The 15,392-nt window shown below is 38.0% G+C and overlaps 1 long non-coding RNA gene across 2 annotated transcripts in view; it reads left to right on the top strand.

Moving 5' to 3' along the window:
- Positions 1-9,791: 9,791 nt before the first annotated feature.
- LOC123333336 overlaps positions 9,792-15,392 on the top strand; it is a 49,281-nt gene continuing 43,680 nt past the window's right edge. Inside the window, exons 1-2 of one of the 2 annotated variants that reach the window (XR_006550661.1) lie at positions 9,792-9,974; positions 10,142-10,223. This is a non-coding gene — a long non-coding RNA (uncharacterized LOC123333336). Of the gene's footprint in view, positions 10,028-10,141; positions 10,224-15,392 lie in introns of both variants that reach the window. The other variant, XR_006550660.1, reaches the window with a different exon arrangement.

The following is a 15,392-nucleotide window of genomic DNA, read 5'->3' as shown; positions in this document are numbered from 1 at the left end:
ACAGAAGAACTGTACAAAAAATATCTTCACGACCCAGATAATCATGGTGGTGTGATCACTCACCTAGAGTCAGACATGCTAGAATGTGAAGTCAAGGTGACCTTAGGAAGCATCACTATGAACAAAGCTAGCGGAAGTGATGGGATTCCAGTTGAGCTATTTCAAATCCTAAAAGATGATGCTGTGAAAGTGTTGCACTCAATATGCCAGCAAATTTGGAAAACTCAGCAGTGGCCAGAGGACTGGAAAAGGTCAGTTTTCATTCCAATCCCAAAGAAAGGCAATGCCAAAGAATGCTCAAACTACCACACAATTGCACTCATCTCACGTGCTAGTAAAGTAATGCTCAAAATTCTCCAAGCCAGGCTTCAGCAATATGTGAACCGTGAACTTCCTGATGTTCAAGCTGGTTTTAGAAAATGCAGAGGAACCAGAGATCAAATTGCCAACATCTGCTGGATCATGGAAAAAGCAAGAGAGTTCCAGGAAAACATCTATTTCTGTGTTATTGAATATGCCAAAGCCTTGACTGTATGGATCACACTAAACTGTGGAAAATTCTGAGATGGGAATACCAGACCACCTGACCTGCCTCTTGAGAAATCTGTATGCAGGTCAGGAAGCAACAGTTAGAACTGGACATGGAACGACAGACTGGTTCCAAATAGGAAAAGGAGTACATCAAGGCTGTATATTGTCACCCTGCTTATTTAACTTCTCTGAAGAGTACATCATGAGGAACGCTGGGCTGGAAGAAGCACAAGCTGGAATCAAGATTGCTGGGAGAAATATCAATAACCTCAGATATGCAGATGACACCACCCTTATGGCAGAAAGTGAAGAAGAACTAAAGAGCCTCTTGATGAAAGTGAAAAAGGAGAGTGAAAAAGTTGGCTTGAAGCTCAACATTCAGAAAACTAAGATCATGGCATCCATTCCCATTACTTCATGAGAAATAGATGGGGAAACAGTGGCTGACTTTATTTTGGGGGGCTCCAAAATCAATGCAGATGGTGACTACAGCCATGAAATAAAAAGATGCTTACTCCTTGGAAGGAAAGTTATGACCAACCTAGACAGCATATTAAAAAGTAGAGACATTACTTTGCCAAAAAAGGTCCATCTAGTTAGGCTATGGTTTTTCCTGTGGTCATGTGTGGATGTGAGATTTGGATTGTGAAGAAAGCTGAGCATGAAGAATTGATGCTTTTGAAGTGTGGTGTTGGTTAGAGAAGACTCTTGAGAGTCCATTGGACTGCAAGGAAATCCAACCAGTCCATCCTAAAGGAGATCAGTCCTGGGTGTTCATTGGAAGCACTGATGTTGAAGTTGAAACTCCAATACTTAGGCCACCTGATGGGAAGAGCTGACTCATTTTAAAAGACCCTGATGCTGGGAAAGATTGAAGGCAAGAGGAGAAGGGAACAACAAAGGATGAAGTGATTGGATGGCATCACCGACTCAGTGGACATGAGTTTAAGTAGACTCCAGGAGTTGTTGATGGACAGGCAGGCCTGGCATGCTGCGGTTCACGGGGTCGCAAAGAGTCGGATATGACTGTGTGACCGAACTGAACTGACTGAAAGGCAATGGTTGTCTGATTGAATTTCAAAATAGCAACATCCCCATTATCAGTTGAATTATGTTACCTGAAAAAAAGATATGTTGATAGTACTACCCTTCAGGGCTTCAGAATATGATCTTATTTGAAGAAAGGGTTGTTATAGAGATAATCAAGTTAAAACAAAGTCATTAGGGTGGGCTTTAATCAGATATGATTGGTGTCCTTTAGAAAGGAAATTTGGAAAGAAAGACAGGAAGAAACACACACAGAGAGAAGAAAACTTGAAGATAAATGGAAGATTAGAGTGATGTATAATATCTACAAGCCTAGGAATGTCAGAGGCTACCTGGAGCTAGGACAGCGGCATGCAACAGCTGGTTCCTTCTCCAGCACGATAGGAAGGAACAAGGCCTTGCTTACACCTTAACTTAAAACTTCTGGTCTCCAGACCTGAGATACAATAAATTTGTAATTTCAACACTTCCCTCTTCATAATAGATTAAATGGATGGATTAAATAAAGCAACTTGACCTAATTGACATGTATAGAATGTATGTTTTTGTTCATTACAGCCAATGAAAGTATATGTATTCTTTTTAAGTGTAAATGGAATATGAAGTCTATTCTGAACCACAAAAAGTCTCCATAATTTAAAATGACTCATATCATAAAAGTATTTTCTCTGACCATGATGAGATTAATCTTGACATCAATACAGAAAGATGAAATATGAAAAAGATCCCCCAACATTTGTAATCCAAATAACATAATTTTAAATAATTTGTGAGTTACAGAAAGAAATCAAGAATACCAAGAATGAGGGAAATGACATTACTAGAAATTCCATGATGTAAAAAGGATAATAAAGATTATGAACAAACTTCTTGTCAAATTTGATTAAGTTAGATAAAGTGGACAGATTCCTTGAAAGACATAAGCTGTCAAGGCTCACTCAAAAAGTAATATTTAATATTAATAACAATATATCTATTAAAGGAACTGAACTTTACGTACTTCCCACATAGAAAAGTCTAGGCCCAGATAGTCTGAATCCTGAAGTCTATCAGTTATTTAGGAAAAAGTAATTCTGATTCTATATAAATTCCTCCAGAAAACTGAAGTTAAGAAAATCTGATATTCCAACCAAAAACATTAGTAAAAAAGAAAAAATGCATACCAGTCAGAAATGGCCATCATCAAAAACCCTACAAATAATAAATGCTGGAGAGGGTGTGCAGAAAAGGGAACCCTGCTATACTGTTGGTGGGAATGTGATTGGTACAGCCACTATGGAGATCAGTATAGGGGTTCCTTAAAAAAACTAAAGACAGTTACCATATGATCCAGCAATCTCACTCCTGGGCATATATCCAGAAAAGACAAAAACCCTAATTTCAAAAGATACATACACCCCTATAGTACACACCCAGAGAAGGCAATGGCACCCCACTCCAGTACTTTTGCCTGGAAAATCCCATGGACGGAGGAGCCTGGTAGGCTGCAGTCCATGGGGTCGCTAAGAATCAGACACGACTGAGCGACTTTGCTTTCACTTTTCACTTTCATGCATTGGAGGAGGAAATGGCAACCCACTCCAGTGTTCTTGCCTGGAGAATCCCAGGGACGGGGGAGCCTGGTGGCTGCCGTCTATGGGGTCGCACAGAGTCGGACACAACTGAAGTGACTTAGCATAGCATAGCATAACATAGTACACACCAGTACACCAGTACCATTTACAATAGCCAAGACATGGAAGCAATTCAATTGTCCATTGACAGATGAAAGAAGATGTGGTATATATATATATATATTGAAAGTCACTCAGTTGTGTCCGAATTTTCGTGACCCCATGGATTATACAGTCCATGGAATTCTCCAGGCCAGAATACAGGAGTGGGTAGCCTTTCCCTTCTTCAGGGGATCTTCCCAACCCAGGGATTGAACCCAGGTCTCCCGCATTGCAGACAAATTCTTTACCAGCTGAGCCACAAGGGAAGCCAGAGAATACTGGAGTGGGTAGCCTATCCCTTCTCCAGTGGATCTTCCCAACCCAGAGATTGAACCAAGGTCTCCTGCACTGCAGATTCTTTACCAACTGAGCTATCAGAGAAACCCTCATATATATACAAATATATATATATTACTTAGCCATAAGAAAGAATGAAATAATGTCATTTGCAAAACAGGATTTACCTAGATATTATCATACTAGTGAAATAAGTCAGACAAAGACAAATATCATAGAGACCACTGATATATGGAATCTAAAAAAAATGATATAAAGGAACTTATTTACAAAACAGAAACTCAAAGACATAAACAAATTTATGATTATAAAAGGGGAAAGATGGAGGGAGGAATAAATTAAGAATTAACAAATATAATGCACTATACATAAAACAGATAAACAGCAAGGACATAAGGTATAGCACAGGGAACTGTATTCAATATTGTGTAATAACCTATAATGGAAAAGAATCTGAAAAAGAAAAAAATATATATATATTTAACTGCATCACTTTGCTGTACACATGAAACACTGTAAATCAACTATATTTCAATTAAAAAAATTATTTAGAAGAAAACAAGCCACTATCTTTGTGTTATTAAAATTTTAGCAAATTATAAAATAAATAAAAAGGACAACATACCATGACCAAATGGGGTTAATCTTCTAATGCAGTTAGATTAACATTAGAAATTAACTAGCACACTTCACAATATCAACAGAAAATAAAAAATGAAAACCATATCATCATCTCAATAGATTTAGACAAATCATTTGACAATATCACTCTAATTCTTATAAAAGCTGTCAGCAAACTAGAAATATAAAGGAACATTTTCAACCTGATAAAGACATTGTATTAATTTTTTGTTGCTACAATAGGAAATGCCACAAACTTAGTGGTTAAAATAACACAATATATTCTCCTTTAGTTCTGGAGGTCAGAAGATTAAAATAGCTGGCAGGGCTGTTTCTTCTGGAGGCTCTAGGGCAGAATGCATTGTCCTTTCCTTTTCATATTCTAGAGGCTCCCTACATTCTTTGACTTGTGGTGAATAGATAAATTCATTGTGGTATATCCATGCAATATAATACTAATAATACAATAGTAAAAAAAAAGAAATAGACTACTGATACACATAAAAACATGAATGAATCCTAAAATAATTCTGAGTGACAAAAGCCAAACCAAAAAAGGCTACATGCACTATGATTTCATTTGCTAAAAATTCTAGAAATTACCAACTAATTTGTAATGATAGAAACCAAATTAGTGATTGCCTGAAAATGTTGGGGAGCAAGAGGAGTGGAAAGTGTCTAGAGAGAGATACTACAAAGGGACCATGAGAACACTTAGCTCCATTGCTCCATATGTGTGCTCAGTCTTGTCCAGTGCTTTGTGACCCCATGGACTGCAGCCTGCCAGGCTCCTCTGTCCATAGGATTTTCCAGGCAAGAATACTGGGAATGGGTTGCCATTGCCTTCTCCAGGGGATCTTCCCAACCCAGGTATTGAACCTGTGTCTCCTGCGCTGTAGGGGGATTCTTTATTTGTTTATTTTCTTGATCTCGGTTGTGGCTTAATGGGTATATATACATGAGAAAAATCTCAAATTGTACACTTAAATATGAGCAGTTATTTCATCAGTTATACCTCAATAAAAGTTTTAAAACAGATTAACTAAATCCTTTAACAATTCTTGGCCTTTCATGTTCCCAAATATAAAATACATATTACAATAAACAGTAAGCATGCTAGCTTATTTTGTATCTGAGAGTTTGGATACATATCCAAGATGTTTGACCTCAAGGGTCATACTACCAGATGTTAATCATGGATCAGATGCCACAGAATTTATACACGTGTAGGACTTCTGAAGAATGAATCTGAAATGAATCAGAAACAAATTAAATTTAATGATATTTAAGGAAGAGCTCAGATCTATGTGATTATTTGGGTATTCTTAGACATTAAGATCTTTTAGATGTCTGAACACATTTATTTAGTGCTCTAGAATTTTATTAAAAAAGGAATGTCTGTTGTTGGGAAGAGGAGGGAAGAGGAGTTAGACTAGGAAGGGAGAATTAATGGTGAAGTTTAGTTTTTTTTATGAGCACAAAAAGGTAATATCCAAGAATCCCTGAGGTCCAGGGATAGGCTCAAAAACATGTGTGAATGTTTCATAGACATGTGTATTTTTCCTGAGGAGAGAGCCCATGTCTATGATTAAAGTATTGGGAGGCTTCATAATCTAAAATATTAATGACTACTCAGTGACTTGTATCAAGAAAATATTTATGGCAAAATCTGATGGAAGCAGTCTAATCTGATTGTCAGTTCTTTATTAAGATGGTTTTATGATCAACCGGCTGATTTTTGTGTGCTTTGTAATATATTGTAACCACATATTGTGTCTGTTAGGTTCTTTGGGTATGGAAAATAGGCCTTCACCACATGTGTTATTTAAGCTTTTTTCCCCATTAAATGCTAGTCTTGCTGAGCAAAAGAAAAGTGAACCAATCAGATCTTTCCAACCAGTTCTCTCATCAGATATATAGAGTTATCAAATTTAGTAGATACAATCAACAGTTTAAATTATTATGTCAATATTTTTATTACAAATATCCTGTTAGGATGACATTCAGTAAATTAGTGGGAAGTCACCAATTTTATTAAAGGTAATCAAACAATTTATCCAACTGAACCACCTGCATATGCTTTCTTAAGTCCTTACAACTTTTCAACGTCAGCTTTACCAAACATTTTAAAATGGTGATTGTAAAAGGCAAGTGGTACATGGATATACCTTAACAATGAATCCTTAACAATCTTTACCTTGTTTCAATTGTCCTCTTTTACTTTTTCTCTCTCAACTCTTATAGTAATTTATAGATGTTATGATATTATTTATTTCTGACAAAACCTTATTAAGACATTGGTCAAATTGGTTAAATAATTTATCAGTGAAACAAAATATGTAAAATTAGAACTATTCTGGAAACTCCACTACCTCTCAAATCACTCCCCTCCAATCAATCAATTACAAATGTCCAGATGCTGAGAACTCATTCCTCTGTGTGGTGTTAGTACCTGTATGTATACAGATTCCATCAACCTCTTCTATCCCAAGTTGTGCAAAGCAACATCTTAGAAATGAGCTTGAAAACAGATCTGAACTTCTTGAAGTTGAAGTGATTATGTTTTCAAATATTTATATTCAGTATAGTCTTCTCAATATTCTTTGAATTATCCTCACTTTTTAACATCATCTTTCTGCAATCCTTGTTTTTATCCAATTTTAACACAGTTTTCATTTTTTTAAATAACATCCAAAGCCATCTTCCACTCTCTCACTGTAGCTCTTTCTCAGTATGCTTTTATTACCTTTCTAAAAAAAAAAAATCAAGCAGCAAGTTTATCTTCTCTGTTGTATTCATCTGCCACCCCCTACCCTACCTTTTCTACCCTGACAGCCGAGAGATGAAGTTCTGCTTAACTGTAGTCTCATTGGTATGACATGAACATGTGCTTCTTTTCTTTTTCATGTCTGATTAAAAGATATATTAACAATAAATAAATAATTTACCAATTAAATTATCTCAGAGGAGGAAATGTGTGGATTGTAGCAACTGACTTTATTAAAGTAAGTCTTCAAAAATATTAGGGCTTCCCGGGTGGTTCAGTGGTAAAGGATCTGCCTGCCAATGCAAGCGATGTGGGTTTGATCCCTGGGTTGGGTAGATACCCTGGAGGAGGAAATGGTAACCCACTCCAGTATTCTTGCCAGGAGAATCCCAAGAACAGAGGAGCCTGGTGGGCTACAGTCCATGGGGTTGCAAAGAGTTGGACATGACTGATCACGAACACATGTGAAAATATTGCATACTAAAAATCTATAAAAAGTAAAACTCTAAACCCAAACATCTCTTCAAAGATAATCTTTAAAAATTATTTTTGTTTCATTATTTTTTAACATCAGACTATTATAAACCTTTTGTTCAATGTTACATAATATTCACTCTGTAGCATCTTATTCAATCATAGCTAAGAAGGCAATGGCACCCCACTCCAGTACTCTTGCCTGGAAAATCCCATGGATGGAGGAGCCTGGTGGGCTGCAGTCCATGGGGTCGCTAAGAGTCAGACACACTGAGTGACTTCACTTTCACTTTTCACTTTCCTGCATTGGAGAAGGAAATGGCAACCCACTCCAGTGTTCTTGCCTGGAGAATCCCAGGGGCGGGGGAGCCTGGTGGGCTGCCGTCTGTGGGGTCGCACAGAGTTGGACATGACTGAAGCGACTTTGCAGCAGCAGCAGCTCTTGCTTACATGGTCTCTGAGAAGTTAGATATACTTCTTATTTTTGTTGCTCTTTAGTAAAATTATTTTCCTCTGGATATTTTCAGGATTTTCCTTTATGTTTGGTTTTCTGTAGTTGGAAAACAATATGCCTGTGTTAGGTTTTCTGTTTGTCTATTGTTTTGTTTTGTGGAAATTTTTTGGGAGGGTTGGCAGTTGGTTATTTATACAGTTGGTTTTTTCTGAGCTTAGTGGACCTGACAATTTGGAATCTGACAATTTAGGGAAATTCTCAGGGGGAGGAAAAATGTAGACTAGTATATTATTTTTTTCAAATACTTCTGCTCATTTCTCTCTTTGTTTTCCTTTTGCAATTCCTATTACATGCATGTTACACCTTTTGCAGTTGTCCCGTTCTTGTTGTTTAGTTTCTAAGCCGTGTCTGACTCTTTTTCTTTTAATTTATTTATTTTTTAATGGAAGGATAATTGCTTTACAGAATTTTGCTGTTTTCTGTCAAACCTCAACATGAATCAGCCATAGGTATACACATATCCCCTCCCGTTTGAACTTCCCTCCCATTCCCTCCACATCCCACCCCTCTAGGTTGATACAGAAGCCCTGTTTGAGTTTCCTGAGTCACACAGCAAATTCCCATTGGCTATCTATTTTCCACATGGTAATGTACATTTCCATGTTACTCTCTCCATACATCTCACCCTCTCCTCCCCTCTCCCCATGTCCATAAGTCTATTCTCTATGTCTGTTTCTTGATTCCTGCCCTGCAAATAAATTCTTTAGTACCATTTCTCTAGATTCCGTATATATGCATTAGAATACGATATTTATCTTTCTCTTTCTGACTGACTTCACTCTGTATAATAGGTTCTAGGTTCATGTGTCTGACTCTTCTGCAACCTCATGGACTGTTGCCCACCAGGCTCCTCTGTCTACGGGACTTCCTAGGCAAGAATACTGGAGTGGGTTGCCATTTCCTTCTCTAGGGGATCTTTCCAGCTCAGGGATTGAAACCATGCCTCCTACTTGGCAGGCAGACAGACTCTTTTTTTGGAAATCCTGTTCTGTTTTTTAATCTTTTATCTCTTTGTTTCAGTTTTGCAGATTTTTATTAAGATATCCTCAAGCACAGATTCTTTTCTCAGCTGTGTCCAATCTACTAACAAGCCCATCAAAGGCATTCTTTATTTCTGTTAGTGTATTTTATCTCTAGCATTTCTTTTCAGTTCTTTCCTAGAATTTCCATCTCTCTGCTTATATATTCTATCTGTTATTGCTATCTACATTATCCTTAGAGCCTTAGCAGATTTATTGAGATATAGTTAACGTATAACATTATGTAAATTTAATGTGTATAATGTGATGATTTGATACATATATATTGTGAAATGATTACCATAAGTTAACGTATCCATTATCTCAAATAACTCCCATTTTTCTGTAGTGGTGGTGAAAACATTTAAGATGTACTCTTCAGCAACTTTCAAAAATACAATACAGTATTAATTATAACTATCAATGCTCAACATTAGATCCTTAGAGTCTATTCATCTTACTGGAAGTTTGTTCTCTTGTTCAACGTATTCTCTTTTCTCCCACCCGCCCAGCCTCTGGCACCTCCAATCTACTCTCTGTTTCTGTGAGATTGAGCCCTTAACACTTCAGCACAGTTGTTTGAAATTCCATGTCTATTCATTTCCACATGTCTGCCATATCTGAATCTGGTTTTGATGCTTGCTTTGTTTTTTCAAAATGTTTTTTTCTTTCTGTTTAGTATGTTTTGTAATATTTTTGATGGAAATGATCTACTGGGTAAAAACTGTAAGTAGGCCCTTCCCGGGTAATGCGGTGGTGAGGTGTGGGGGTAGGGGGAGCATTTTATAGCACTTGGAGGTCTCAGTCTTTGAGTGAGGCTTCTCATTTTCCAACTCTTTCCCTTTCAATGAGATAGGATCCCTGGAGGCAGCTGGGGTTGCAAATTTCCTCCGCCATTCCCCAGGTCAATTAAGCTAAACCCCAGCTATTTAGCTTTCAGTTAAATGGTTTCTCCTGTGGACAGACCTTGTTAAGGATTGAATGCTGTGGTGGGTATTTTTCAAAATGGAGTCTTTTCCCTTTCTTCTGCCAGAAGCACAAGGTGATTTTTCTCCTATATTCACTGTGAGAATCTGGTGGAACCCTTGGAGGTAAAATTCACGAAAGTGCAGTGTCCTTCTAGTGACTGGGTCCCTGTCTGGTTTTTATCTCTCAGAGGGGTCCATGCTAAGCCTCCAGCAGTTCATCAGCTACAGTTCCAATTTCCCTGTTTGATTCCTGCAGAGCTTCTGCTCTTGGTAAGTTGTGAGTCTCCATATTCCTTTATTGGCATCTGTAATTTTGAGGACTGCAGTTTGTCCTGTGACTGACATTCTATTATGGAGCTAAGAAAAGTTTTTCAGTTTATTATGCTTTTTACTTTTGGTTAGGAAGTTATGCTGACTTCTAGCTTCTTACAAGTCAGACTGGAAACCAGACTAGAATTCTCTTTTTTCTTAGGCTTTGGTAGAGTCTTTTCATTATCTATCTGAATTTTGTTGTATTTTGCTGTATCTGTTCTTATAATATCATTCAACTTCTTTCTCTGTACTATGTAAATTGTTAATTGGTGGTAGTGGCTTGATCTGATTTCATTTTAAATTTTTGGCAAGATTGCTTAGGGATGGTATATATACTTAATCAAGGAAGTTTGTATTATCTGCTGCTGCTGCTAAGTCGCTTCAGTCGTGTCCGACTCCTTGCGACCCCATGGACCGCAACCTACCAGGCTCCTCCATCCATGGGATTTTCCAGGCAAGAGTACTGGAGTGGGTTGCCATTGCCTTCTCCATTCATTGTCTGAAGAGCTCTCTTTTTGTAATATTAGCAGTTATTGACCTTGCATGGTTTCGTTAATTCACATGGGATGATAAAATGATGATATTTTATTGCCTTTTGCATTTGTTATTTGATTAACTTCTCTAAAAAGCAACCTACCTTTATCAACTATTTGATTACAACAAGATGCACCTGGTATAGGAAAGGCAAAACAAAAGTCTTGTTTCCCTTTACCAGCTTTCAAGAAAATAGGCTGATTCTCAAACATTCTGTATCGATGCACAGTTAAGTTTTACTCATCCTTGTAAACTCAAGGACTAATGCATTCAGTGTGATTCAGTCTACTGCAGTTACTCTCTGCATGTGTGCTCGGTCACATCTGACCCTTTGTGACTCTCTGGACTGTAGCCAGGCTCCTCTATCCATGGAATTGTCCAGGCAAGAATACTGTAGTTTGTGGAAATCTTCCTGAGCCAGGGATCAAACATGGATCTTTCATGTACCACATTGCAGGTAGATTCTTTACCACTGCCACCTGGGAAGCCCAAACTGCATTGCAATTATTACTTTCATTGAAGTTCAGTTTTACCCACATTTGGCCAGAGGTCCTTTTTTAAAAAAACAAAAACTAGATTTAATAGTCTTTGATATCTTTGCTATCAGGTACATTAAGTTGTTTCATGTTCATCTTATACATTTCCTGATACAAACCTGGATTGGGAGCCACCAATTTACTTAAACCTTGTTTATTTTCAAAAGATATATATTTTTAGATCTCAGTCCGAATTTTAGGTATATTGATCACAACTAAATAGGTTATTTGGCAATTGTTTCTAGGCCTTTTTACTAGAAAAGCTGGACTATCTGTCTACATAGATATTGATAAAGTTACAATTCCCTACATTTTTGGCCCATTCTATTCCCATCGCTCTCTACCCTAAATCAACATCTATCCAGAAGTTAATTTATATGCAGTTCATGTTTTAAATTGGGTTTAAATCTTAGCTTTGGCACTTGACTATGTGGCCTCAGGCAAGTTATGTAACCTCTCTTTGGGTCAGGTTCATCATTGATATTAAAAAAGGATTATTGTGCTAGTATCGGTTCAGTTCAGTCGCTCAGTCGTATTCGACTCTTTACGACCCCACGAACCGCAGCACGCCAGGCCTCCCTGTCCATCACCAACTCCTGGAGTTTACTCAAACTCACGTCCATTGACTCACAGATGCCATCCAACCATCTCATCCTCTGTCGTCCCCTTCTCCTCCTGCCTTCAATCTTTCCCAGCATCAGGGTCTTTTCAAATGAGTCAGCTCTTCACATAAGGTGGCCAAAGTATTGGAGTTTCAGCTTCAACATCAGTCCTTGCAATGAACACCCAGGACTGATCTGCTTTAGGATGGACTGGTTGGATTTCCTTGCAGTCCAAGGGACTCTCAAGAGTCTTTTCCAACACTACAGTTCAAAAGCATCAATTCTTTGGTGCTCAGCTTTCTTTACAGTCCAACTCTCACATCCATACATGACTACTGGAAAAACCATAGCCTTGACTAGATGGACCTTTGTTGGCAAAGTAGTGTCTCTGCTTTTTAATATACTGTCTAGGTTGGTCATAACTTTTCTTCCAAGGAGTAAGTGTCTTTTAATTTCATGGCTGCAGTCACCATCTGCAGTGATTTTGGAGCCCAGAAAAATAAAGTCAGCCACTGTTTCCCCATCTATTTGCCATGAAGTGATGGGACTAGATGCCATGATCTTAGTTTCCTGAATGTTGAGCTTTAAGCCAACTTTTTCACTCTCCTCTTTCACTTTCATCAAAAGGCTCTTTAGTTCCTCTTCACTTTCTGCCATAAGAGTGGCGTTATCTGCATATCTGAGTTTATTGATATTTGTCCTGGCAATCTTGATTCTAGCTTGTGCTTCATCCAGCCCAGTATTTCTCTTGATGCATTCTGCATATAAGTTAAATAAGCTGGGTAACAATATACAGCCTTGACGTACTCCTTTTCCTATTTGGTACCAGTCTGTTGTTCCATGTCCAGTTCTAACTGTTGTTTCCTGACCTGCATACAGATTTCTCAAGAGGCAGGTCAGGAGGTCTGGTATTCCATCTCTTTCTGAATTTTCCACAGTTTATTGTGATCCACACAGTCAGAGACTTTGGCATAGTCTATAAAGCAGAAATAGATGTTTTTCTGGAACTCTCTTGCTTTTTCAATGATCCAACAGATGTTGGCAATTTGATCTCTGGCTCCTCTTCCTTTTCTAAATCCAGCTTGAACATCTGGAATTTCTCAGTTCATGTATTGCTGAAGCCTGGCTTGGAGAGTTTTGAGCATTAATTTGCTAGCATGTGAAATGAGTGCAATTGTGTGGTAGTTTGAGCATTCTTTGGCATTGCCTTTCTTTGGGATTGGAATGAAAACTGACCTTTTCCAGTCCTGTGGCCACTGGTGAGTTTCCCAGATTTGCTGGCATATTGAGTGCAGCACTTTCATAGCATCATGCTTTAGGATTTGAAATAGCTCAACTAGAATTCCATCACTTCTATTAGCTTTGTTTGTAGTGATGCTTCCTAAGGCCCACTTGACTTCACATTTCAGGATGTCTGGCTCTAGGTGACTAATCACACCACTATGATTATCTGGCTCATGAAGATCTTTTTTGTACAGATCTTCTGTGTATTCTTGCCACCTTTTCTTAATATCTTCTGCTTCTGTTAGGTCCATACCATTTCTGTCCTTTATTGAGCCTATCTTTGCATAAAATGTTCCCTTGGTATCTCTAATTTTCTTGAGGGGGTCGCTAGTCTTTCCCATTCTATTATTTTCCTCTATTTCTTTGCACTGATCACTTAGGAAGACTTTATCTCTCCTAGCTATTCTTTGGAACTCTACATTCAAATGGGTATCTCTCTCCTTTTCTCGTTTGCTTTTCACTTCTCTTTTTTTTCAAAGCTAATTGTAAGGCCTCCTCAGGCAGCTATTTTGCTTTTTTGCATTTCTTTTTCTTGGGAATGGTCTTACTCCCTGTCTCCTGTGCAATGTCACTAATCTCCATCCCTAGTTCATCAGGCACTCTATCAGATCTAGTCCCTTAAATCTATTTCTCACTTACACTGTGTAGTCATAAGGGATTTGATTTAGGTCATACCTAAACAGTCTAGTGGTTTTCCTTATTTTCTTCAATTTAAGTCTGAATTTGGCAATAAGGAGTTCATGATCTGAGCCACAGTCAGCTCACAGTCTTGTTTTTCCTGACTGTATAGAGTGTCTCCATCTTTGGCTGCAAAGAATATAATCAGTCTGATTTCAGTGTTGACCATCTGGTGATGTCCATGTGTAGAGTCTTTTCTTGTGTTGTTGGAAGAGGGTGTTTGCCATGACTAGTGTGCTCTTTTGGCAAAACTCTCTTAGCCTTTGCTGTGCTTCATTCTGTACTCCAAGGCCAAATTTGCCTGTTGCTCCAGGTGTTTCTTGACTTCCTACTTTTGCATTCCAGTCTCCTATAATGACAAGGACATCTTTTTTGGGTGTTAGTTCTGTTAAGGTATTTAATTCATTTTTTCATTGAATTGTTTTCTTATTGTTGAACATCAAAATTTCTTTGTATATTTGGGTAATAGTCCTTTATCAGATGTGTCTTCTGGAAATATTTTCTCCCAGTCTGTGATTATACCTTTTCATGATCTAAATAGTGTCTTTCTCAGAGCAGTAGTTTTTAATTTTAAGGAAATCCAACTTATCAATTATTCCTTTTATGGACTGTGCCTTTGGTGGTTTTTCTAAAATGTCATCACATAGTCCTCTGTTACTGTCCGTGAACTTGACAATTTTGCATTTTGGTCTATGATGCATTTTGAGTTACTTTTTGTGAAGCGTATAGGTCTGTGTCTAGATTTAATTATTTTTTGTTTGTGGATGTCCAGTTTTCCCAGCACCATTTCTGAAAGAGACTGCTGCTGCTAAGTCACTTCAGTCATGTCCGACTCTGTGCGACCCCATAGATGGCAGCCCACCAGGCTCCCCTGTCCCTGGGATTCTCCAGGGAAGAACACTAGAGTGGGTTGCCATTTCCTTCTCCAATGCAGGAAAGTGAAAAGTGAAAGTGAAGTCACTCAGTCGTGTTGGACCCTCAGCGACCCCATGGACTGCAGCCCACCAGGCTCCTCCATCCATGGGATTTTCCAGGCAAGAGTACTGGAGTGAAAGAGACTACTATAATATTATAAATCTATTATATTGCCTTTGCTCCTTTGTCAAAGACCAGTTGACTGTACTTACATGGGTGTGTTTCTGATTTTTCTATTCCCTTGGCCTATTTTTTTTTTGCCAATACCACGCTTTTTTTTTTAATTACTGTAACTTCTTGAAATGCAAGTATAATGGATGCTGGAGTTTTGACATCTCTCTGGGATTATGAATTAAGTTTTAAGATGCAAGCCATATTGATAGAGCAAAAAGATAGAAGATCTTATGAAAGACACTTAAATATACCTTCTCTCAGTACTTCCTAAACTTCATTCGTTGCCTACTAGCAAAATTTTTGCACCAGAACTATCATGGTGCTATTTTTCTTTTTTAAAAAAGCAAATAGAGCAAAACAAAATTCAACAATGTGTATGGAAACTGAGTATGTGAAAATCTTCA

Source organism: Bubalus bubalis, chromosome 4, assembly GCF_019923935.1.
Source record: "Bubalus bubalis isolate 160015118507 breed Murrah chromosome 4, NDDB_SH_1, whole genome shotgun sequence".
Taxonomy (NCBI): domain Eukaryota; kingdom Metazoa; phylum Chordata; class Mammalia; order Artiodactyla; family Bovidae; genus Bubalus; species Bubalus bubalis.
Note: the sequence above shows the minus strand (reverse complement) of the source record. Positions and strands in the feature narration are given on the sequence as shown.